This window comes from Cupressus sempervirens, chromosome 2 (genome assembly GCF_028749045.1).
Source record: "Cupressus sempervirens isolate cs-2001-9-10 chromosome 2, ASM2874904v1, whole genome shotgun sequence".
Classification (NCBI taxonomy): Eukaryota; Viridiplantae; Streptophyta; class Pinopsida; order Cupressales; family Cupressaceae; genus Cupressus; species Cupressus sempervirens.
The window spans coordinates 279,442,111-279,467,500 of record NC_143119.1 but is presented as its reverse complement, the minus strand read 5'-3'; the positions used below and the strand labels follow the sequence as shown (position 1 = coordinate 279,467,500).

The following is a 25,390-nucleotide window of genomic DNA, read 5'->3' as shown; positions in this document are numbered from 1 at the left end:
GACAGTCCAGCATTTACCTAGAATATGCCATACACCTAGATAGAGAAGCTAATTATTTTTGTTCAAGGTCATGATTTTACTGAGGTTCATAACAAAAGCATTTGCATGTCAATAGCAAGATGCAAGTATTCACATGCACCCTACCTCCAAAGAAATCTTTTACTAGGTACCTATATTCTCAACCAATAATCATCTGCCACTACCATTGAAGCCTTCCACACAACCCAACTGATCAATCACAAGTCCCCTTAAATTCCCTTCCCTTACTAAATCACCAAAGTTCAGCCAAAATCACTAAATGTTGCTCTTTTTGTTGCCTCTATAGCTGCTTGTTCTCTTGCCTCTACAACTACCTTTTCCCTTGCCTCAACCACTACCCTTTCCCTTGCCTTTGTAGCTATTTTCTCCATAGCTACTCTCTATTCTCTTTCTCATGCTTTAGCAAGTGCCCTCTCATGAGCCTCTTTGGTTGCCCTCTCAACTATAGCTCTTTTTTCCTTTTCATGTGTGTTAATAGTTGCTCTCTCACAAACTTCCTTTTTTGCCCTCTCCATAGCTATTTTCTCTCTCTCTCTCTCTCTCTCTCTCTCTCTCTCTCTCTCTCTCTCTCTCTCTCTCTCCTTTTCTATTATGAGCTTTTCTCTTTCTTGTTCCTCTTTTTCTCACTCCTCTCTCTCAACAAGCCTCCTAAGCTACCCTTACCACCCTTTCCCTTTCTCCATGCTTAGAAACCTCTTTCACTGGTCTTTCTTCTCTATCTTTCTTTTCACTTCCCTTTCCCTTTCTCCATGCTCAACAACCTCTTCCACTGGTCATTATTCTCTCTCTTGCTTTTCACTTTGCCTAGCCTTGACCTTATCTTCTTCCTTTTCCTTCTCTCTCACTTTCTTGGCAACTTTTATTTTTTCTTTAGCCTTGTCCATGGCATCCTTTGTTGCAACTACTGCTGAATTGTTGCCCATGTCTTCTTCATATGATGATTTATCCTCTCTATGTTGAGCATAACCTTGAGACCTACCCATTGCAAACTCTTCAAGTTCATTGATTGAAGAAATGACAAATGATTTTCAGAACCAAATGCTTCTCTATATGATTTTGAGGGCCCCTACTTGATCACTAGAGGAGGACGTAACCTTGATGGTGGTGTGGCTAATGTAGGTTGGGTATAAAGTTGAATATCATCTACAGTAATCCATTTATCATAGACAATCTCTAAGGTGTCATTAGGCTTTTTAGACAAAGAATCCTCCTTTGAATTTAGGTTACTAGAAAATGTAGAGTCTTCATGTAAAGAATAGTTATTGGTATTTGAAGAAGATTTTATGGAAGCATCGGAAATGCCACTTGGTATATCAAAATATGTTAAAGAGTCACTTGAATATATCTTGGCATGATTTTTCTCTAGGTTATCTATCGAAACTTTCTTTGGAGATTTTCTTTCCATAGCCTCTCTGCTATTCTTAGTTTGAGGACTCAAGAATTGATTTGTCTTCAATGGGTTTTGGTCTTTACCAAAATTATCGATGGGAGATGAGGCCAAGGGAACTGCTTGAGAAAAGCCATCAAAGATATCATCAATTCCAATAGTTCCATTGGTGGAAATTTTTCTATCATTCATACTAGCAGACTTAGTTGGCATGCCAAATTCTTCAAGAGGGTCATAAAATGTAGCTGATGATGCATTTGAGGAAAAAGAATCTACTTCTAAAACTACAACAAAAGGATCAATTATAGGCTTCTGGGAAGAATCATTAGGCTACTAGAACTTAGTCTTGGATGTGGCCTTGCAACAAAATGCAAGATTATTTGCCTAAAATGACTTCTTCCATCAAAACATACTATGTGTCTCCTACACAGACATGAAACTAGTAGGTGTTAAATCCATGATTAGATATTTAAATAATATATATAAATGAATAAAGGGAAATCTATGTAAAAGGAATTAAGGTGTTTGATTAGAGAGCCATGTGGGAAAATTTTGAAACTAAACATGTATTTGTAAAATTCACATAAGATTTGTAGATGATAAAAAACACAAATCCACTAAAGCTTTTAGTTCAAAGATTTTTGGTAGTTTGAGATTGGTGCTTGCAATCACCATGAAGAAGAAAGATCATTGTTTTGCTCAAGAGAATAGTGATCACTATAGTATGATTGTATTGTAGCAGGAGATTGCTGAAAGCTTAGCATTTGTGACATGATTATTCATAATAAAGGTAATACCATGGATGTAGTGTAGTTGGAAGATTCTTGGGTTTGGTTCAAAAGAAAGTTGAGTTTGGAGTCATAGTTCATGGGTTCAGGAAAGGTTGATTCATACCAAAATGCAACTAAAATTGGAGATCATTGTTAAAGATGTTGATGAAATATGTGGAGAGACAAAATGGAAAAGAGGTCTCATGCCATTCAAAGCTCAAAAAAATTGAAGCATTTGACGAAGATGAATTTGAAGTTGTCAAAGAATACCAGTGCAAATATTAAAAGAATGACTTTGCTATAAAAATTAGGTTATTTAGTTAGAAATTGAAATAGAGATCAAAGGTGTTGTCTTTTAAACACCCACAAGTGTATAAAGATGAATCACAAGTTCTAGAAATTTGTTGTATTTGTTTGAAGAGTCTACTCTCATGAAGTTGTATATAAATTGAATTAGAATGTCCAATTTTTTCTTTGAAAGTTCTTAATAGTATGAAGGCTATAGTAAATATTTGGAGTCTACATGAGTATGTATCTAGGTTAAGGGTCATGGAAGGTCTATGTAGGAGAGTACATTTCAAGTCTGTAGATCAAAAGATGAGGATAATAGTTGTTTGGAATTGTGAAAAATAAGAAAAATCATCAATTGATAAGGAAGGAATATGGTTGAATACCAAAAAATTATTTATGTAAGCATGTTTGAAGCTAGTAGAACCCATTGGAATACCAAAATATCTGTAGTGTGATTGTATAGAAGGTCTTGATAAAATAAGAGAATCACACATGAACCAACAATGTACTAGTAACCAAAAGGTGAGAGCTCATGGGTACAACATCTTAATAGCAATATGAATGTAAATTTTTCTAATTAGATTCATTAAAATATGGTTGAATGATAAGTTATGGCCTTTAATTAGAAGAAGCCACCATTGACAGGAAAAAGGGTATTATAGAGAAACTTGACCGAGAAACTTGAACACTCAAAAATAAAATTAAAATCAACAAATATTGATAGAATCAAATCTTAAATCCCTATTAAGCTCAAACAAAAAATCCGAGCTAGCAATAAGAGAAAAATAAAGTATTAGCGGATTCAGCCTGTCTAAACTTTATGTTAGACTTCCAAACAATACATGCTTCCACCCACCTGGCTAAAACAAATGCCCTAAAATTTATGTTTTCCAATATTGATAATATTACAACTCCAATGCTAGAAAAATGACAACTTCACTAGGAATTACAAAAGACAAATTGAGGAAGAAAAAAAGAGGAAACATATTGAGTAAATATGTGAAATGCACTATGCTTGCCATAGGATCAAAACTAGACTTGTTTGAGTAGTGAATTTAACAAAATTTGAATTGTGTTGCTTACAACGATCGATCACTACCCCAATATTACCTATGAAGCCCCAATATCACTTGTGAAACCCTAATATCACCTGTAAATTTCCATGCCTATGTAGGAATGAAATAACATAAAAGTATCATGATATGACTATAAGCCCACACGAATATATCAATTTTAACATACTTTTCAACCAATATACTTTTAACATATTAAGGTTATGACTTGATTTGGTCAAAATTTTGACCAACTTGGGGAAAACTTAGGACATTTTTGACCAATATGGGGATGGAAACCAAAAAAAAAAATCATACCTATAATGTCCCACTTAGAGATCCTTGGAAACAAAGATGAAAAACAAGCAAGAATTTTTCTTTTTTAAAACCAAGTGTAAGTGGACATGATAACAACCTATACAGATCATAAAGATCACAATGGAAGACTGATAACCAACCAACACCAACAGATCTCCAAATGCCACTACTAACCAAGCTGATAGACAAATGTTGATTCCTAAAAATTGGCTAAGTCTGAAATCCTAAAGCCCTAAAACTTGGCTAAGTCTAGATTTTTGAAGCCTTGAAATTTCCTAGAATCTTTTTCTTAGCTCGTAGAGGTCTGGAACCTATCTCAAATGAATCATTGCATGTATTAAAATATATCTTAAGTATAAGGAATTACTTATACTTAAATGATATATTTTAAACCCTAAGGTACTGACTACTGAAACACACACAACAAAAATCAAAACACAACACCATAGGGTTAAAGAACACCGAAGAGGGTATCCAAATCAACACTTAAAAAGTTTGGACTAGACTAAAAAGTGCTCGTTGCATGCTCACACAGGTTTTTACAAAAACTAGGCAATACTTTAATATAGCACAGAAAAGTATCGTACGACATTTCTAAAGGAGGGTGGCACTTTCAAGGACTAGGTGATACTTCTCCCAAAGGCATGCGACACTTTAAGAGTGTCATACGACATTTCTTATAAGGAGGTGTGATACTTTCTAGTATCATGCAATATTTCTCCAAGAGGTGTGCAATAAAATCAGGGGATGCATGATACAATTTAAATGGGCATGCAATACATTTTTGTGTCGCACCATGTTGATAAAAGGTCACCCAAGAAACTAAAGAAAAAAACTTAAGGACAAACAAAAGACTAAAACTGAGTTTAGAACCTCCACACTAGGGAGTACTAGATCCACATTTCGAGGCAAGAACCCTTGAATCAAATAAGGAAATATAGAAAGAACAACATCTAACCATCTAATAGATAAGAGTAAAAGTGTAGAAGGAACATCATAGTGAACTAAAGCAACATCGCAAAGTATAGAATGACCAAGTAAGTATGTGGTTCCTCTGAATTGTCAATGGCATCATAAGACCATTTTGGGCCCTAGCCATCCCCTATGCATAACATCCCAAGCCACCGATCAAATCATTGGTACTATTTTAATAGGGACGTCACTACTAAACATGCTAATAACCAAAAGCATAAGGAAATCTAACATGCTAGTAGTACAACAAAAGATAAACCTGCAAGTAGATCACATCACCTATCACATGCTAATCATCATAATAAGGAATGTGTCAAAACTAAGATCATCTAAACATGATAAACAACATCCCAATGAAAGCTTAAATCATAAGAAGCATACTCTATAAACTGAAGTACCAAGTGAACACGTCCAACAATAGTCAGACTAGGATATAAGACTGTCTCTATACACTAGTCCCTAGCAATAGTGAAGGTAGCTATGCCTCCCAACCATGTGGTACCCATAGGTCCACACCCATCGTGTTGATGGAGATAATGGTCCAACCACAAACACACACAAAAAAAAAAAAACATGGCTAACACACATGCCAAGTAGTATGATGACTGAACCTAAGACAAAGACAATACATAAACTACAAGTCCTAGTTAGACATCTCAAAGGCTACTAAGTAGGGGATGACATCATGGAGAGTCACTTGGCATCAAAAAACCTAAGCTCGGATCATTCAGATTTAGCATCCCTCAATGGAATGGCTCGGCACAAGCATTTTATGATCTTTAGTTATCACTTAATTAAGAACTTCTTCGATCAAATAGGAAATGGACACCAGAATGCACGATAGAAGCCCCCTCCATATGCTACCCTAGCCTACCCATGCTCATCCAATGATGAGTTCCCATAGGCATGCAAACTCCCAACCCATCCCCAATGATCACAACTTTTGGAAGTATCACAGAAGATTGGGCCCCACAGGTTACCCGACAGATGTACACGTGTGTGGTGCACCACAATCACAAAGATCATACACAAGGACATGATGAGAAGAAAAATAGAAGTCAATCAATCAAAAAAAAATTTGGGATGATAGATGCTACACGCATCCCAATGCAACAAAAAGTGAAAAAGTGGTTTGATAGATATCCAAAATGGATCATCTAAGTCCATGAACCACATTGTGCTGAGAGGACCCAAGAAAATAGGGCAGCGTGCAAAACGACACAAAAGCCCCAAATTTTAGAAAAATTCCAAAATTAAAACCCATTTGGCCTTTGGGTGCAAAAACCCCCAAAAATCCAAAAATAATTGAAATCAGACACTGTATGCAAAAATGGTCAACATAATGACTCAAAAGCCCAAACCCCCATTTCAAAAATAGGGAAAACATTAATACCCAACCAATTGAGCAAAACCAACAAATAGAAATGGAGGGGAACACTAGTTCTCAGCCTCCTAAAAAATTGCTCCAAGAATCAAAAGCTAAAATAAAGCAAAAATAATAAAACGAGAAAGCCCTACCTGATAGCAAAGGGGGTAGAAACAATAACTCGCATAATAAAATAAATCACTCGCCAAATCTGTTGAAAATGACAACAAAGCATAAACTCCTTGAGCCGAATCCAAGGAGACCAACCTTGCAAAGATCCCATGCTCACAGCTCCCAGAACGAACAAAATAAGAATCCTTCAGAAGAGGATTTACAAATTTTCTCTCAAAATTTCTATTTCTAAAAAGTGAGAAGTGAATAATGAATTCACTTTTCCAATACTTATTCACTTTTTGAGTGAATAGTCAATTCTAGAAATTAGCTAGTTGGAGTAGCTAAACTCTGAATTGATCCAAATGAAAATAGGTTATTATCCGTAATGGAAATTCACCTAAGGAAAAGCTGCCAAAAGTTAAATCTGAAAAGATTTAAAACTCGAAAACCCAAAATCAAAGAAAATCACTTAAGACTTTCGTGATAAATGCAAACTTCTAAATGCACAGACACACTCACTAGTCTAATCACATAATGCATATGAGTTCATATTTACTAATCACCAAAAGGTTTAGATTTAAACAACTAAATAAGGGTACGCCCACCATACATGGATGACATTGGCAAAATATGAATAGCTGAATCACTAACTCCATTTGCCACTGCTAGGAATATAATCAACAAATATGTCCAAATAAACCATATAACTAGATATCATCATAGATCTACTATCATCTCAAAATAGCATCAACATGCAAAATGATAAACTGAACAACATAGCAGCATAACATCTATGGAACCGAGTCAAAGTATAACATCCAACCCTCAGGTCACACAAGGTAAAAAATAAGAGTATCAAGTATCTCTTGAATCAAAATAGACAAGGTGCAAACTGCAAACACGAGAGGCACTAAAATACCTTTGGTCAAAAAATTTGGTAGAAAAAAGTGCAAATGTACTAGTGTTTTTAGTAGATCTTTCAAATACTTAGTCTGAGAAATAAAGATTACATCTTTTTCCTATACAATCTATAATCCTAGAAAATATTTCATTTCTCCTATCATGCTCATGTCAAATTCCTTCTTCATTTCTTCTACAAACATGTCACTTTCATCATCATTTACTCCAAATATGATATCATCAACAAATATTACCAAAATCATTAATCCAGCATCAATTTCTTTCTAGTATAGATTACTAGCTTCCATACCTTTGCTACATCCAAGCTTTGTCAAATGCTTGTCCAACCTTGCAGATCAGGTTTTGGGTGCTTACTTCAAGCCATACAATACTTTTTTCAATCTTCATACTATGTCCTTGTCATCTGTTAAAGGATAACCTTTAGGTTGTTCTATGTATACCTCTTCTTCAAGTTCTCCATTTAGAAATGCTGACTTGAGATCCATCTGATACACTTTGAATTTTGTATATGATGCATATGCTAAGAATAACCTTACTACTTTTATTCTCTCCATGGAAGAATAGGTTTCATCATAGTCTATTCCTTCTTGTTGTGAGTAACCTTTACATACCAATCTTGCCTTGTTCCTTACAACTTCACCTTGTTCATTCATCTTGTTCCTAAATATCCATTTAATTCCTATCACACTCTTGTCTGTTGGTCTAGGAACCAATTCCCATGTATCATTCTTTACTATCTAATCTAATTCTTCTTTCATAGTTTGCTTCCAATAGTCATCTTTACATGCTTCATCTAAATTCTTAAATTGAACTTGAGATATGAATTATAGTTCTTCATTGATTCTACTTCTTGTCATTAAACATTTACCTCTACTTCTGATGATTTTCTTGGGTGGATGATTCTTTGTCATATTCTTACCCAAAGTAGGAGTTGTTATCTCAACTCTTAGCTCTTTTGAAGTGACTGAGAGTTGTTCTTGCCTCAAATCTCCTTCATTCTACAAATAATTGTTGGTCTCAAAGAATACTTAATCATTCCTTGGTTTAGTAACAACATTCTGAACATCTGAATTGTACTCAACTATTATTTCTTGTGTCCTAAATTTTTCATCAACTCTTACATTTTCACTTTCAACAATAGTCTTAGTTCTTAGATTATAACATCCATAAGGCTTACTTTTCAATGAATAACCAAGAAACATACCTTCATCAATTCTAGCATCAAACTTACCATTATCATCATCCCTTCTGATATAACACTTGCTCCTAAATTTTTTGAAATACTTAACTATAGGTGAGTGACCAAACCATAGTTTATAAGGGGTCTTGTTTGTGTCTTTCCTAACTTGCACTCTGTTCATAGTGTAGACTGTTGTGTTCACAACATCTCTCCAAAGCATCTTGGATACATCATTCTTAGCTAACATATCTCTTATTACTTCTGTTACTAACCTATTTCTACAATTCCATTCTATTCAGGGGTTCGTGGAGTTGATAACTATCTTTTGATTCCATTAGCTTTAGAAAAGATGTTAAACTCATTTGAAGTAAAGTCTCCTCTTCTATTTGATCTTAAACATTTAATCTGCATACCTAATTCATTCTCAACTCTATTCTTGAATATCTTGAACTTATCAAATACCTCACATTTTTCTTTAAGAAATGCAACCCACATCATTTTAGAAAAGTCATCAACTAAAATCATGAAATACCTTTCAACATAGAATCATTTAGTCTTCATAGGACCACTAACATCTATATGTACAATCTCCAATTTTACTATAGTAGTAAACTTCTTGTTGGGAAAAGAAGTTCTTTTATGCTTTGTGAATACACACTCCTTGCAAATTGTGTTAGTAGGCTTTACAATCTTAGGTAAATCTTTAATTGCAAACATACTACTAGTTTTCACAATACTATCAAAGTTTATATGATAAAATCTCTTATAACATAACCAACTATCATCTACCTTTGCAACCAAACATGTCATTTTAGTAGGATTCAACTGAAATAAATTATCTCTAGATCTGGTTCCTATTCTAATTACCTTTCCATCTTTGTCTCTGATGATGTGCATATCTTCTTTCTGAACTACAACTAATAACCTTTGTCCATTAGTTGTTCAACACTCAGAAGATTGTGTTTCAACCCATCAACAAATTGTGCATCCTCAGTGTTAGTTTTTCCATCAAGATTTATAGATCCAATACTTTTAACATGGTATGCTACATTATTTCCAACTCTGACAATGCCTCCATCATGACTTTTGAAGTTAACAATCTTGTTCATATCACTAGTCATATGATATGAAAAACCACTATCAATTATCCAATTAGATTTCTTTTCAACCTATGATACCAAAGCTTATTTCTCTAAACTTTTTTCATTAATGCTACGAATCCTATTTCATCATTACTAGCACTTACTGCTTGTTTATTAGAATCATCTTCTTCATTTGCATACCAAAACTCTCTATTTCTTCTAGGTTTGAACTTTCCTTTATATTTTTTCTCTCTTTTAGGACACTTAGATACATAATGACCAATTTTTTTACAAGTCCAATAGTTAAAGATTTTCTTACCATCTTTTTCTCTTCTTACCAAAAGGGCTACTCCTTCTTCTGTCTTTTTGTCCATCTGCTAATGCTAGCAAAGTCTCCTCTAGCACTTGTGCTCCTTAATAAACTAGTTGAATAATCAAGGCACTGAAAGCTATTTCTATTTCTATTATGGTCAATTCTTTGGAATAACTAAGATCATTTTCAACTGCCTCAAGTCTTCCAAGCAATGTCTTCTTTGTGAAATTTTTGGTACAAGATATCAACAATTGTATCATTTGAACTACTTTCTTAAATGGTGGTGTTAAGCTCTTCAATATCTTCCATATCACCTCATCATCTTCTTTGGTTCCTCCTTGATATCTAATACCTATAGTAATTTCTAATATTTTTCCTACACATGTTCTTATATATTTATCTTCCATCATTTTAGCATCTTGAAATGCATAAATCCAACTTTGTAGCCTAAATTTCTTAGAATGTTCATCACCTTCAAAACTATTTTCCAAAGCTTTCCAAATCAAATGAGAAGTATCAAGTGATTTTACCTGGTTGCACTCAATTTTAGGAAGTACAAACAATGGTGCTTCTCTAACTCTCATGTCACAAATGAAAATTTCCCTTTCTTCCTTAGTACAAGTTTCCAAATCTTTTTCAACAATGATTAGCTTTTCTAATTTTGTCAAGATCTAATATCATGGACCCATACACAATAAATGTGTCTTCATATTTTCTTTCTAGCTATCATAATTTGTTCCATTAAACTTTAGACTATCCTTCCTAAATATGTCTTCCATGGATCTCCCAAAGTTGTTAAACTTTATCTTCAAGGACTTGATGCTCTGATACCTATTGTTAGAGACAATAGTCCACCAAGATAACTAGAGGGGGGAGAGGGGTGACTTAGTTATGCAATAATTATACAATTTATCCACCTTAAACAATCTAAACCATTCAACCAAAGTAAACATCAACCATAAAAAGATGCACATAGATAATTACACTAGATATGTTAACTAGGGAAACCCTTGATCAAAGGGAAAACCCTAGTGGGAATGATACCCACATGATGATGTACTAATATAAATATTCCTTATTAGAGGATGGAGCCTGTTAGGATTCTATTACAATATTTAGTAAATATGAGTCCCTATTAGGAGACTTTGAATCTTTGTTAGAAGATTCCAACCCTATTAGGAGTTGTAGAAGATAGAAGGATGCACTATCCAAATAGATTCTAGAGAAAATGATCGAACTCACTGTCCAACTGATCTCTCAACTATTCCTTGTAGAATAATTTTCTGTACTATTCTTTAACTTCTTTCTTTTGTCCTATCAACTAGACCAATCACTATCAAACCTTATAGATTATGTTATGAACCTTGGATCTAAGTATGAAACTTTAAATCACATAACATAACATTGACAATGAAGCCTTCACCTCCACTTTGCTCTACTTATCTTCACATTTTACTCTTTGTGCTACTTACAATCATTCAATTTCACATTTTACCTTCTCAATTAATTGTTATAGGAGCACATTATTAACACGTTACACTTACCAATAACATTAATCTTTCACCTTATAACTTCAATAAATTTTTGTATATTCAATATTATGATGTGTGAGCTTAGCCACACCATCACCAACATGTCTTCTTCACATCTTTAACTTTAACTTATCAGAATAACAAATCTAATAAGAGATGTAACAAGTTTATTAGAACATGCCTTTGTTAACTCTATCTCAGAAAAATCTTCATCAAAACTTGCATAAATTCTTGTAGACTTAATATCTTATTCTTTTGAGGTTAGCTTCATGTACTATACACTTAGTAGTATCTCCCTTCAAACTCTCTTAGTGTAGGTTCTTAACTATCTATATGTACCAACTTGATCTTTCCACTATTCTTCTATCAGATACCACAAAAAATTGCTATGTTGACATCAATGACAAACATAGTCATGAATGCAATATATTATCATGATAATGATATAATCATGTTTCTGCAATACTCCACCATAGGGATATCATCAACATTCATGCTTCCAACTTATTATTGTCAAGGGCGAGTTATGGTGGAGAAGTATGGAAGGTGTACTACTAATGTGTGTTGATGAAGAACAATTAGTTAGGATCCTAAGTGAAATGCATAGTGGAGTGTGTGGAGCCCATTTTATGTCTAAAACAATGGCTCACAAGGTGGCTAGGGATAGAATCTGGTGGATACACTATTCAAAGTTGCACATAAGCTTGTAAAGAAATGTGATGCTTGTCAAACATTTATAGGCAAGCTAAAGTTCTCTAGAAATTTACCATTGAGACCAATAGAGATGCAAGCACCATTCCAACAATGGTGAATTGATTTCATAGGAGAAATCATCAAAAAAATCTAATGGTGGACACTCATGGCTTTTAGTTGCAATAGATTATTTTACAAAATGGGTTGAAGCAATCTCCACCAAATGAGAAATTACAAAAGCAGTCATGGATTTTATCCTAAATAATATTATCATTAAGTTTGGTTGTCCAGAAAAGATCATTACTAATAATGCTACGTGTTTTAGATCAAAAGAATATGAAATGGTTTGTTTAAAATATAGTATTTGATCAAATTAGGCATTGTTCTAAAAATAAGTTGTCATTTTATCAAGTGTGTGGTTTTCTTTTCTTGATTTTCTAGATCCTTATATTGATGCAAGCTATCCATTATCCCAGGACAAATCCATTGATGGTATGCACTTTTACTATTCTAAAATTCCAAGAGTCTAATGTAAAAATTTAGGTTAATATAGGTAAAATTAGGGTTTACATTTTCTTGTTGCAGAGACCTTGCTAGAAAAGCCCTAATTTCATGCCTATATTTAAATTTTCCTCATATTTTCCCCTTTGTCATGTCTTAAGCCTTTTTATTTCAAATAGATGTGCATGTCTTTTCATGCTTAAAGAAATGTTATAATGATAAGTTGTGAAGTCATGACTCTAGCTTCATCACTACATCTATGGCTTGTTAAGCCTTATCCATTTTAAAGTCATGATAGCATGGTGTGGCTAATTGCAAAGCTTCCATGGCTTCAATGTGGTTATTTTTGAATTGACTATTTGGCTAGAGAAAGCATGACAAGGTTAGCTAAGCAGTTTTCATGGTGTCTACATGGTTAACTATGATGGTCTAGCTTGACTAGCAATGATGCAAAAGACCTTTTCATGCTTATTCATGTTTTAGATCTCTAAGTGTTGACATTTTAGAGAGATGTGAAGATTCACCTTGGTCACAAGTTTGCATGGTTAAGAATACAGTTTAAATAGATAGTGGAAAAGTAGTGAAAAATTATCATAAATGCAAAAGACTAGTTTACATTGGATCTTATGGTCAAAGGTATAAAGATGATTAACAATTGCAAAGGAGTGATGAAGCTAAGCTAGTTGTGTTCACCATTTTGCAAAGTTCCTAGAAGGCATGAAAATAAAGTAGAAAAACCATGAACAACCTGACATTAAATGTAATGCCCCTTCACAAATTGAAAATGCTAGTATTTTCTTTGATTGACGAAGACAAGATCAACCATGTTTGCAAAATCTCACCATTAATAGGTAGTTAGGACAATAAAAATTAGTGATGAGGTTAGGTGAAATGAGGGTTGTTAATTCTTGATCTCACAACTAGGAGTGCAAGGAAAATAAAGGGTCATGAAGTAGCAATGAAGGGATGTCAAATGTGTTCGCCACTTTGCATTGTCAAAAGGATAAGTGTAAAGATGGGTAGAGAACTAGAGATAAAAGGGTTTACATCATTGTACGTTAGTAAGATGGTTAGATTTAAAGCTTTCGATGCTACAAAAGACCTAGGTTACCAAGCATTCACATTATCATGGCTTTAATTGAATGATTTTTGATAGCTGACAAGAACTGGAGATAAAAGGAAAAAATGGGTATTGCTACTTCACAGTTATTTAAAAACATAAAGTACTATATGAAAAGGTAAATTTTGGGTGCAAGACTAGTAGTACAGACACCATAAAAATTGAATGCAATGGTTTTCTAAAAAATTGAAAGATTTCATGCATATTTTCCTTAAATGACATTAGTACCACTTTCAAGTCAAATGCCATTAAAGGGTGACATAATATAATTCTTGGTGCCACTATTAATAGAGTCCAATGTTAAGGAGAGAATTGTGTACATAATTAATTAGAGATTTGATTTGTAGATAGTTACTTGAGAGTTCAAATTGTGAAGATATGGTGTACGAAGAGGGAAATATAATTGCATAGGTGAACATTGAGGAGGGTTACCCTAGTTCTAAACAAGGGAAGACAAAGGCACCAAGTCCATTTGTAGATGTATGGGTTTACTTTTTTTCTAAGATCATCAAACACTCAATCTACAAATTCACATATCTTGAGGGATCCTTACATCTTTTTCAAGGATGCAAGGGTGCTAGTGATAAATGGAAATGAGTTTGTTCAATTTTTCTATAACAATAGCATATGTGAACCTCCAATTTTGAATTTGTGGAATAGAAATTTAGCTAAACTAATTATGCTAGAGGCCTTCGTAGATGTAGACCTAGTAAAAGCTTTGGTTGTAGCATATAACCTAATGACCCATGGATTCCATAAGAAGGATAGAAGTATCTTATGCACATTGGATAGGGAAACATTCATAGAGGTCTTTGACTTGGGAGGACCTATGAATCACATTATTAAACATGATAACCTTGAAGTGATTTTCAAAAGTCAAAAGAGTTTCCTCATTGGAAAAGTCATGAGGAGACATATCTCTAAGTCCAAGAAGGAAAAGGTTGAAATCCCCAAGAAGGTAGGATAATTTATGCCTCTAGAATTTTTTAGAAGATACTTTCAGTATACTATTTTTGGCTTGGATAAGGTGATAGGGCTAGATGGAACTAGGAATTATGTATATATCATGGATTTGGATATACACAATCTTCACAGCAATGTAGGGTATGATTTTTTTACCCATATAATTAATGTTATTCATAACAAGATTGTGGTTGCACAAAAAGGGGAGATGGGGAATTTCAAATTCCATCATTATTCATTGTTAATGCATAATAACAAATAAGAATATAGGATACATCAACCCTGATTTTATAGAAGGAACATAGGATATGGAAAAAAAATTTACCAATTGAATGATGGACAATGGTATGGAAAAAATTCTTCCCTTATTCTAATTATTTGGCTTTTTACAATGATTTTGTGCATGCTATTTCAAGTAATATGTTAGGAGACATCACTAAGAGGGTCCTAATGGGTGTGAGGAAATTGAATAAACCCTGTAGATGTTATGATGATGGCAGGAAATTAGAACATGATTGGGGGAGTGTTTTTTTGTTTGAGAATTGTTCCATAATAAGGGTTTATGGATGCCCTCAGCCGACTCATCTTCTACCCAATCACATCCCAAAAAGGTTAGAAATCATTGAAATCTTTTAGCAACTAATTTTGATAAATAGGGAATCCCTGGGACCAACCATCAAGAAGGGAACTTTTGTACGTATAAATTTCAAGGTGGGGGATTTCAACATAGTTAAAGATGTAGTAGAAGAATTGGATGAATTCATGAAGGAATTTAAATTTCCTAATGCACTTTCCAAAACCTATGATTCAAATGACATTGTCAAAAATGCTCTAAGAGAGCAGAGGAAATTAAATCTTCCTGATAGAAAATAGGTTTGTGATGAAGATTTGATTATTAATTCTTTGACACTAAAGAGTGTAGAGATAGAACCTTAAAATGGAAGGAAATAATGGATATTTAAAAGGAAATGAAAAGAATATATCCTTCTTTCAAAGGTTTCTATCATGAGGAAAGATATTTGAATAGATTCAATAAATTTATTTGAAACTATCAAGACATAGTATCTCAAGTGCCCTTTGAAATAAGAAATAGATCAGATCCTAAGCCTCCTAAGCAAGATATTATGCTTGAATTTTATGAAGAGGAGGAGAAACCAAAAATCTCATTTTAGGCTAGGGGTCAAAGGAAAGAGAAAAAGTTATTTTAAATGCTAGACAAAGAAAGAAAAAATACCCTCCAAATTTTTCCAAGGGGAAACCAATATTTTGATGATATGAGGCACAATTTTCTAATGAGATGGGCTACCAAAAAATAAAGAATCCCTAATAAACTTGAGCTTGAGGCTAGAATGGTTGATGATAGGATGATACAAGCTCAAGAATTTATGAAGGATAATGATTTCAGTAATTCTAACAAATTTAAAAATTTTCTTTTAAAACTAAAACATAATGAATTATCTTTGCAATTGCAACCAAGGGATTCAGATGAAAAAGTAGTAGAGATGGTAAAAAGGTTGTAGGAGTATAATCCAAATAGTGTAACACTTATTGTAGATGAAGCTAGAGAGCTTGTGAAAAGAAGTCAAATGTTGCTATTCCCTAGTTGGTATATGAGCTCATCTTTTCTATTGGATCAAATAAGAAGGCAAGAAAAATCTATCGCATTTGAGGATGTAATCATCATTGGAGAATTAAAAGTGGCTAACTTTAATATTGATGCTCAAACAATGGCAGTTTTGAGTTTAGCTCCATAATCAAAAAAGCCAACATTGATTGAGGTTAGAGATTATCCACAAGGAAATGTAATCTTTAAAATGTTACTAGCACTTCTAATGACCAAATTTATAGTATGATAAATATAATGTTGCTCATGGGAAAGAACAAAATGGATTTGTTAGAAGAAATATTAGATCAAAATTATAGTAGGTACATCAAAACAAGGACACATTATGAAGAAGAGATGAAGAAAATGTATGTGTTAGAATAAAGAAATGTTTCCATAGACAATGAGGTTAAAACATTGAGAACTTTTATCAAACCTACGATAGAGGTGAAATCCACAAAAACTCAATCAAACATTGTTATAGTAGAGATGGATCTAGCAACAGAGCATCAGATGGATGTGGGAGAAGTGGAAGCAAATAAAAAGATAGAAGTAAGGACAATATAGAACATGGTTTCATGTAAGATAATATCCTAAAATAGATTTCATAAAATATTCATAGTAGTTACATTTCATTGCAAGATGTAGAGTACCAAGGCTCTAAAGAATTATCTTTACTTTCCCCATTGCTTACCAAGTGGGGCCCATATATACCCTTATTTGTTAGGCTTGTTCCTATGTTAAAAAAAAAAAAAAAAATTGCTAAAAGAGGTTATTATTCCGAAGAGGAAGATGATAAATAAGGTCAAGGAATTGAATGGTTTCTTTTTAGGAAATATGAATATGATAAAAAAACAAGATGAAGACAACTGCTAAAGGAACACCTGTTTTCATTCCAAGAATTATTGATGATGAGAATAACCAAAGTGAATGGTAGGAATGGTCTACTTCCTTTGAAAATATTTTGAAGCATGAAATATTTATTTCATATTGTAATGGTGAAACTAATATTGCTATAGTATATGATATGATTGATATTATGTATAATATTGCAGCAGACATAAATAAAACAATTGTAGAGGTTTGAGTCATAATAGATGAAAAATGAAACAAATGTCTAAATGAGCTAAATGATGTTAGAGAAGCCACCTAACTAGATGTAGACATTGATATTACTATTTAGGAGGTTGTGGCTGCCATCAAGGAGTTACCATCTAGAGATAATGACTGAACAAGTTGGAAGAAGTTAAAATAACAAGTAGAGGAAGGATAACTATTTCAATGAGATACCTTATCTTTGTGATTCATTTTTTGTTGGTAGTCTCACTTTACAAATAATGAATTTATTCTTGAACACCTAAAATGATATCTATTCAATTTTGGCTATCTCCAGTCTTTTCTCATGTAACCATTTTGTCTTATGTAAAACAACATTGTTGCAATTGGTCTTTCCGACCTTAAGCTTGTTGCAATCCTTATTCTATAAAAGGATTTCCAAGACTTGGAAAAGGGGTCTAAATTCTACTTTTGTATTTCATATCAATTTGAGTCGATCCCAAGTTTTATGCTAAGTTTTTTATTGTATCTAGCTTGTTTTCCAGAAGTTTGGAAATTAAGGAAACTCTAGTTTTAGTCATGTATCCTTGTCTAATTTTATATCAAATTTTTGTATTATATTCAAATAAATTAATAAAAGAAAAATTTGTAGGATATTTTTGTCTTATAATTCTATCTCCTATTTCATACTTTCATGGTTTTGAGAATGAATAAGTTTGAATTTATCCAAATGCAATTTGATGAATTGTATGTCATCTTAGAAGTTTCTTTTAATTCAAATAATTATGTAAATGCTTCTAATGAGTGATAGGATCATGTGGGGTATGAAAAGTATTTGGTAAGTATTAAATTTGAGAACTCACAACTGGCACATTTAATTGCAAGTTAGTTAAATAGATCCAAAGGGTAATTTATATGACTCTATTTGACAATGGATTAAGGTGCTAGTCTTTATGTTAAAGAAAATCAAACAATATTAGTCTTGTATTAGCCAGAGCACATTTATAAACCAAAATCATTAAAATTATTGTTATAATGGAATGTAGAGTTGGTCAACACTTATTGCATAATTTTTTCAAGTTCATTATTAGATCTAATTAGCTTGTCATTTGTCTTGCAATTTCAAGAATATTGTTAAATCCTTAGGCTAAGCTACCTTGGTCTAGAAGAACCTAAAAGTGCAGAAAGCATTATTTTTTTGTTAAGTTAGTCCAGGATTGATTAGGTCATTCCAATCATGGGGAGTAGATAAATCCTAGGTAATGTACTATTTGTTTTTTCCCTGGTGTTATATGAAAATCCCTTTTATTTAAATTAGAAACCAACAAAAATGGAGACTCTATTAACAAATTGTAGTACATATTAGCTCCTTTTCCTATTGGGGTAGAGCAGGATTATTTTTATCACATTTTTTTCCACTAAGTGTTGTCTAGATCAATTCATACCTATGTTTTTAATAGTAAGTGATTCAATAGAATTTTCAAAGCCTTTTTATATCAGTTACATTTCCCATAGATAGTGGGTGGTGACTCTGAGATCGTAGAGCCAGTGTCATTTAATTTTGAAACCATGAATAAAAGAAAGAACACATGGGTATTTTTAAAAAGGAATCTAGAAGTAGATCTTTGTAGAGATCTTCCTCCAAAAGGGAGAAAAAGCTGGTAAGAAAAAAAGAATGAACTACTGACACAAAAACTTGCACCCTAGCCTAAGGGAATACTTCTCAGGAAACCTTGTGTAACATGGAAACAATCTCGAAAGTGTGGGACTTTGTGACTTGAGATTGTGTCTCTGGAGAAGGTTGGCTTCCTTTACTATCAAGATGCACCTAACTAATTCTTGAGAGGAAAAGGGAGAAGGAATACATAAAAATCAAACCTACCTAATCTAATCTAGAAGGTGATGCACCAAATATTATATGGGTCTACTTCTTTTCCAATGAATGGAATAGAACTTAGTAAATTTTCTCAAAATATACTATTATCTACACCTTTTCAATCTCAATATCATAGATAAGCCAAAGATAATGCATTAAGAGAAGTAATACACTAGATTCACTTGATCTAATTAGTCACCAAGTATGAAAAAGATCATATGATATTTCAATTGTCAAAATACATTCAACAAGACAGACCATAGGAGTGTGTACGTACCTAATTGATAGAAAATGGATACAATAGAGAAGATCTCTATTGAGCATAGGAAAAGTTATAAAAGAGCTCTAAAAATTAGAAAAGAGAGAACCCATGTGAAAAAAACAAAAGTTTATTTTATAGATTAAGCATAATTCTTAATTACTTCATAAATTCATTCATGCATTCAAGACTATCAGAGGTTGATCAAATAAAATCTAGATGATCGATCTAATATGGTACATCTTTAGAGGCACAAAAATCATCCACCCTGATTGGAAGAAACCTTGATTTTGACATAAACAATGCCATTAATGGAAAAAATCCCTCAATTGGATAACTAGAAGGTAGGCAACATAGCTTTCACATCTTTTAGCATGGCCATAACTTAGGAGTGGTTGGGATAGATCATGGAGATCAGATCACATAGGAAAGTCATTACTTCTCCCCTAGTTGGCTCAACAAAAGAACAAGAGTCAGCAAGTCAACTAAGGCATGCAACTAGAATATACCATGTGGACCAATATTCTTTTATCTTTCTACCACCATACAAGTCTTTGCAAGTTTGACCATTTCATCATATAACCCTTGCCACAGCTTCAAAAAATACACCAAACCTATTAGTGCATTGACCAATAGAAACATGGAACCACACTAGCTCATCTTGACACCTTGTCCACATCACCCATGGACCTCAAGAAAATAGGATCCACATGTCCACATGTCAACTAAGAATTTCCATGTATTGTTTAAAAACCTTGCATCTTGAGAAAGCCAGGAAGCATCAACCATCAATCATCACTAGATCAATGGTCACACAAGGTCTGTATTATGACTTGGCATAGTCATCAACTTCAACCATTAAAATGTCATCATTTTTCCACACTACTCTAACATATCCACACTAGCTTTGACAAATTTGTTTGCGGCCTACAAGGGAGATGACATCACAAAATCCATGTTTTGATACCTCACTTTCTCGCACTGTCTAAAATTCCTATATCTTCAAAATGAAAAAAAGCAAAAATCCTTGATATTTTTACATCTGACGATGGATAAAATATGGGCCTGCAAAGATATAAAATCATGTATTGCTAAGGAAATAAGGAATAACCCAAGGTTTTAGAAGATTTATTTTGTGTGCCCTAATGTTTGAATATTCAAATATTTGAATGATTGTTAGACATTTTGCCAAATATGAAATATGAAATTTTTTGACATGAATATTTGCCCTATAAAACCATAAAACTACCCTCTACAACTAGAAAATTGGAACTCTGCAAATGAAAATAGGAAACAAAACCTTCTGCAACCCCTGCAAAATACCATGTGCTTGTACACTTCTTGGAAAGTAGGAAAGACTAAAAAGAAAAAATTAACGAACTATGTACATGAAAAATCTAACCCTCCTTAAAAGAAGGGTTTGAGATAAATCTCATTAACTAGGATTGGTAGAGTATCACCATTGGGTATGGATAACTGAAAGGCATTTGCATGTTTGCAACCAATGATCACATAGGGTCCACTCTATAGTGCATCAAATTTTGAGTGCTTCCCTAGCTTGTCTTTGTCTGTATTACACTTGAGAACTAGATCACCTTCCTTGAAAACCCTAGCCTTGGGCTTCTTGTCAAAAGACCTTTTCATCTTCTCTTGATGTCTTTCTAAGGTCTACATAGCTTATTGCCTTAGTTCTTCTAATTCAATTAGTTCTGCCAACCTGATTGTCATGGGGTCATGTTCTTCTAGCTCTAATTGATGAGATAACTCAAGAGAGGGGAATTCTAATTAGATGGGAAGCTTTTCTTCCTTTACATATACTATCATGAATGGGGAGTTCCTAATAGGCCTCTTGGGTGTGATTTTGTTAGCCTAAGGAGCTATCTTTAACTCGGCATGCCAACACCTCTAATTATCTTCAATTGTCCTCTTCATGATTCTGATGAGGTAATAATTTAGGGAGGTGCTTAAATATATCCCATGTTCTAGGGTCCAAGAGCATATATGAGCTCTAATAAAATATTTGGCATTATCAGATATAATTGTGGAAGGAACACCAAATCTGGTTACAATTCCACTAAGAAACTTAACCATAGAAGTCTCTATTGCATCTTTGATAGACACTACTTCTGTCCATCTTGTGAAATAAATTGTGGCTTCCAAGATCCACTTGCAACCAGCACTAGAGGATGGGTTTATTGGACCAATAAAATCCAAACTCCATTGAATAGAAGGATGATCAACCTAAATGGGATGTAGGGGAAGGGCAGCCAATATTTTCTTTCTAGAAAAGAAAGCACTTCTCATATTTCCTTACCCACCTATAATAGTCACTAAGAAAGGTTGGCCAATAATAGTCAACCCTCATTATCTTCATGGCAGTAATCTTGGATGAGAAATGGCCACCAACAGGACCATCATGGAATTCTTTCAGCAACTTGCTAACTTGATTAGTCTAGATACATATTAATAGGACTCCATCAAAATCCTTCCTAAAAAATATTCCATCTACCAAGATGTAGGGAATAGATTGTAACCTAAATTGTCTTTTTTTTATTCTATTTAAGTCTTGTGGATACCTTCCTTCTAGCAAAAAAGTTATCATATCATGTAATCAATCAGACTGGCCCTCATTCTCTATTGGTTGCTCACCATGAATCAAGATGATAGTCTCCTTAGGTACTTTAAAAGATGAAGCCATCTATTCACAAAGTCCCTTACCTCTTATTAGCTTGGTGATTTTGATATCAAAGACATATTCTATGACCTTAGTAATCCACCCAACCCTTTTCTCATTGATATCTTTGTTTAGGAGGAAGTTCTTCACACCTGAATGTGGAACTCAGAGCTGGATTTTGTTGTGAAACAAGAGATGCCTAAACTTCTTTAAGGTCCTTACAACAACAAGGACCTTCTTCTCTACATAACTATATCTTCCCTCATTATCATTAAGCCCCTCACCATAGAAAGAAATGGGTTGTTCCAAATTCTCATCATTCAGTTCTGTTAAAACAACTAATATACTTGATTCTCCTCCAAAGGAGTAAAGGATGAAATATTTTTCAAACTTGTGATTTTGTTCCCCTCCTTAATTTAGGTGAAGATCAAATTCTTTTTTAATATGGTAGTAAGAGGTTTGACCATAGCAGTAAGGTTAGGGATAAATCTCCTCACAAAATTAATCCTACCAAGGAAACTTTGTAGCCCCTTCTTATGAGTAGGAAGTAGGAGAGAAAGAATTTCTTCTACCCTCTCTAGATCTATTTTCAATCCATCTCTTGACACAATGTATCCTAGGATATTCCCCTGCTTAGTGGAAAACACACATGTCTTGGGATTCAGGGACACACCATACTCTCTACATCTAATAAATACCTACCTCAAATGATCAAAGTGATCTACTGCATGTTTGGACAAGATAGTTATATCAACAAGATATCCTAACATAAAATTCTCCATCATGCCTTTGAAAACCATCTCCATTGCCTTCTTAAATGTGGCACCTACATTAGTTAGTCCAAGTGACATTCTAAAATAGGCATAGGTACCCCATTTAGTGGTAAAGATTGTCTTGTGTTGGTCTGAATCCAAAAAAAGCACCTGATTATAGCCTAAAAAATCATCCAAGAAATAAAATCTCTCTAAATCACTAAACTTGGATAGGATCCATTCCATAGAAGGAAGTAGATGATGGTCATTCAGAGAAGCCCTATTAAGGTCTCTAAAGTCTACACAAATTATTTTTTCTCCACTCTTCTTCCTAACAAGGACAAGATTAGCTACTGATGAGGAATGTGTGATAGGGAAAATGATATTACCCTCTATGAGATTTGACAATTCTTTCTTTATCAATGGTTCAATCTTGGGGTTAACTAGTCTTTGTTTCTACCTAAAACATTTAGTATCTTGATTCAAATCTATAGTATGCTGAAATAAGTGTGGATCAAAACCCTTTAAGTCTTCATATGTCCATGTAATGACATCATTAAACTCTTAACATAACTTAAGGAAAACTTCTTGTTCAAATTGGGTACATACCTTCCCTAAGTTGAGATTCTTTCCATCAACAACAATGATGGGTATGTAGTCATCCTTGTAGTCAAATTTGAACCCTTTCTCCTTGCTAGATCATGAGAGTTGAAAATACCTTCCAAGGTAATGATACATTTAAATTACTTGTTAGAGTTTAATTTCATGATCTAGTCTCCATACTAACTTTGGAGGTTGAACTAATTTTTAGTAGAGAACTCTGCCTCATTTTGAAAGAAATTTACAATTTGTACATCAAAATCAAATACCTACTAATTTGTGTAGTTATCAGGAACAAAAAGCCTCACAATGATTCTAATTTGTTTCTCCTTATCATCAACAACATGCTCTGGTATGTCATAGTGGGTACCAATGGCCGCAAGCCTAACAACATGTTTTTTTTTGTTCCTTGGAATACTCTAAATGTTGAATGCCTAAATCCTTCAAGAAAATCCCATACTCTATGTTTGCATGACTTGAGGAGGTTATTCTTTGTGAAATTTTGATTCCTAACTTGATTTACAACTAGCTCACTATCTCCATATGCTTTTAAAGACTTGACTCCCCTCCTTTGTGCAAGTTGAAGACCTTGGATTAGAGCTTCATATTCTATTACATTATTTGTGCAATTGAATTGGAGCCTATAAGAAAAATAATAATTCTCCAATTTAGGAGAAATCAACATAACACCAGCCCCTGAATTGTTTTTGTTTCTTGAACCATCAAATAACATCTCCCACAATCCATTTGTATCTTTTTTTTTTCTTTCACGAGATTGGGAGTAGCAAAACCATCTTCAAATATACATTATGTCCCAAGGCCTATCATTAGAGCTTTTAGTATTGGATCAAATTGGTAAGTAGTAGCCCATTAGTCCAAAATAAATTAGGTACCTCTACCAAAGAAGTAGCAGGCTCATGGAATACGTACACTTCCTCCTTCTCCTCCCTAAATGTACAATTCATGTCCATAGGACTTGGATTATAAGTCTCTATATGGTTAAGGGCTAAAATTTTTACCCTTAGGGAAGTTCTTGCCCCATATCTTATCCTAAAGAACATGCAAGACCAATCTATTGCACTATGACCCCCTATTTGGGTAGTGAAGTCTCTAGAAAGATAGATAGAAAAATAAGGTTCTACCTCTGCTATTGATATATCTTGGGTTACCATGCAACTAGGACAAACATGTAATGCCATCTCCACATTTTTTAGGACCCCTATAGTCTTGATAGAGTTACCATCCAACTAAAGGACATCCCTAACTATAGGCTCATACTTGATACCAAGGAGATCAACTACACTTTTAGGCATTACAAAAATACTAGCCCCTAAATCTATCATATAATTGTGGACTAGTTTATCTCCTAAAATCAAGGAAACATAAAAGGGGGGAGGTTTGATTCTCTTACTTATTTCTCCTTCCTTAATTTTTTGCACCAAGCTTGTTGCATTCTCCTCTCTAGGTAGTTGATCCTTGGCCTCCATGTTCTCTAACTCCTTCTATAGTAGCTTCTTTTGTGATGGTATAGTAGTAACAACATCCCATATAGAATATTGACATTAGTCCTTTTCATTTGATCCACCACAAAAAAAGGAATGTTGACTACCTTGGTTGAAGCTTTGGAAATTGCATGGGTAGGTGGTTGAGGTTGAGTAACTTAAGGTTAAACAGGGCTCTTGTTTCTTTTGTTCTTCTTATGCTAAGGAGTAGCATTGGATTGGGCATTCATTACTGGCATATGAGGACCAACATTTGAAAATGAAGCTTGATCAAGTGATAGGGGTATGGAATCTTCAACAACTCTTCTCTTGCTTCTAGTATTGTGAGCTATGACATCATGACTGGCATGGTAATTTTACTTCACATGATGGTTCATGAGTGAAAAGTGATTTTGATAATATAAATAAGAAACATTAGTAGGTTGGCTAACACTATATGGTTGCCTTATTGCAG

The 25,390-nt window shown here is 33.7% G+C and overlaps 1 pseudogene; it reads right to left on the bottom strand.

The window, feature by feature from the left end:
• Window positions 1–281: 281 nt before the first annotated feature.
• The window catches only part of LOC149572132 (uncharacterized), a 50,535-nt pseudogene continuing 25,426 nt past the window's right edge, over window positions 282–25,390 (bottom strand).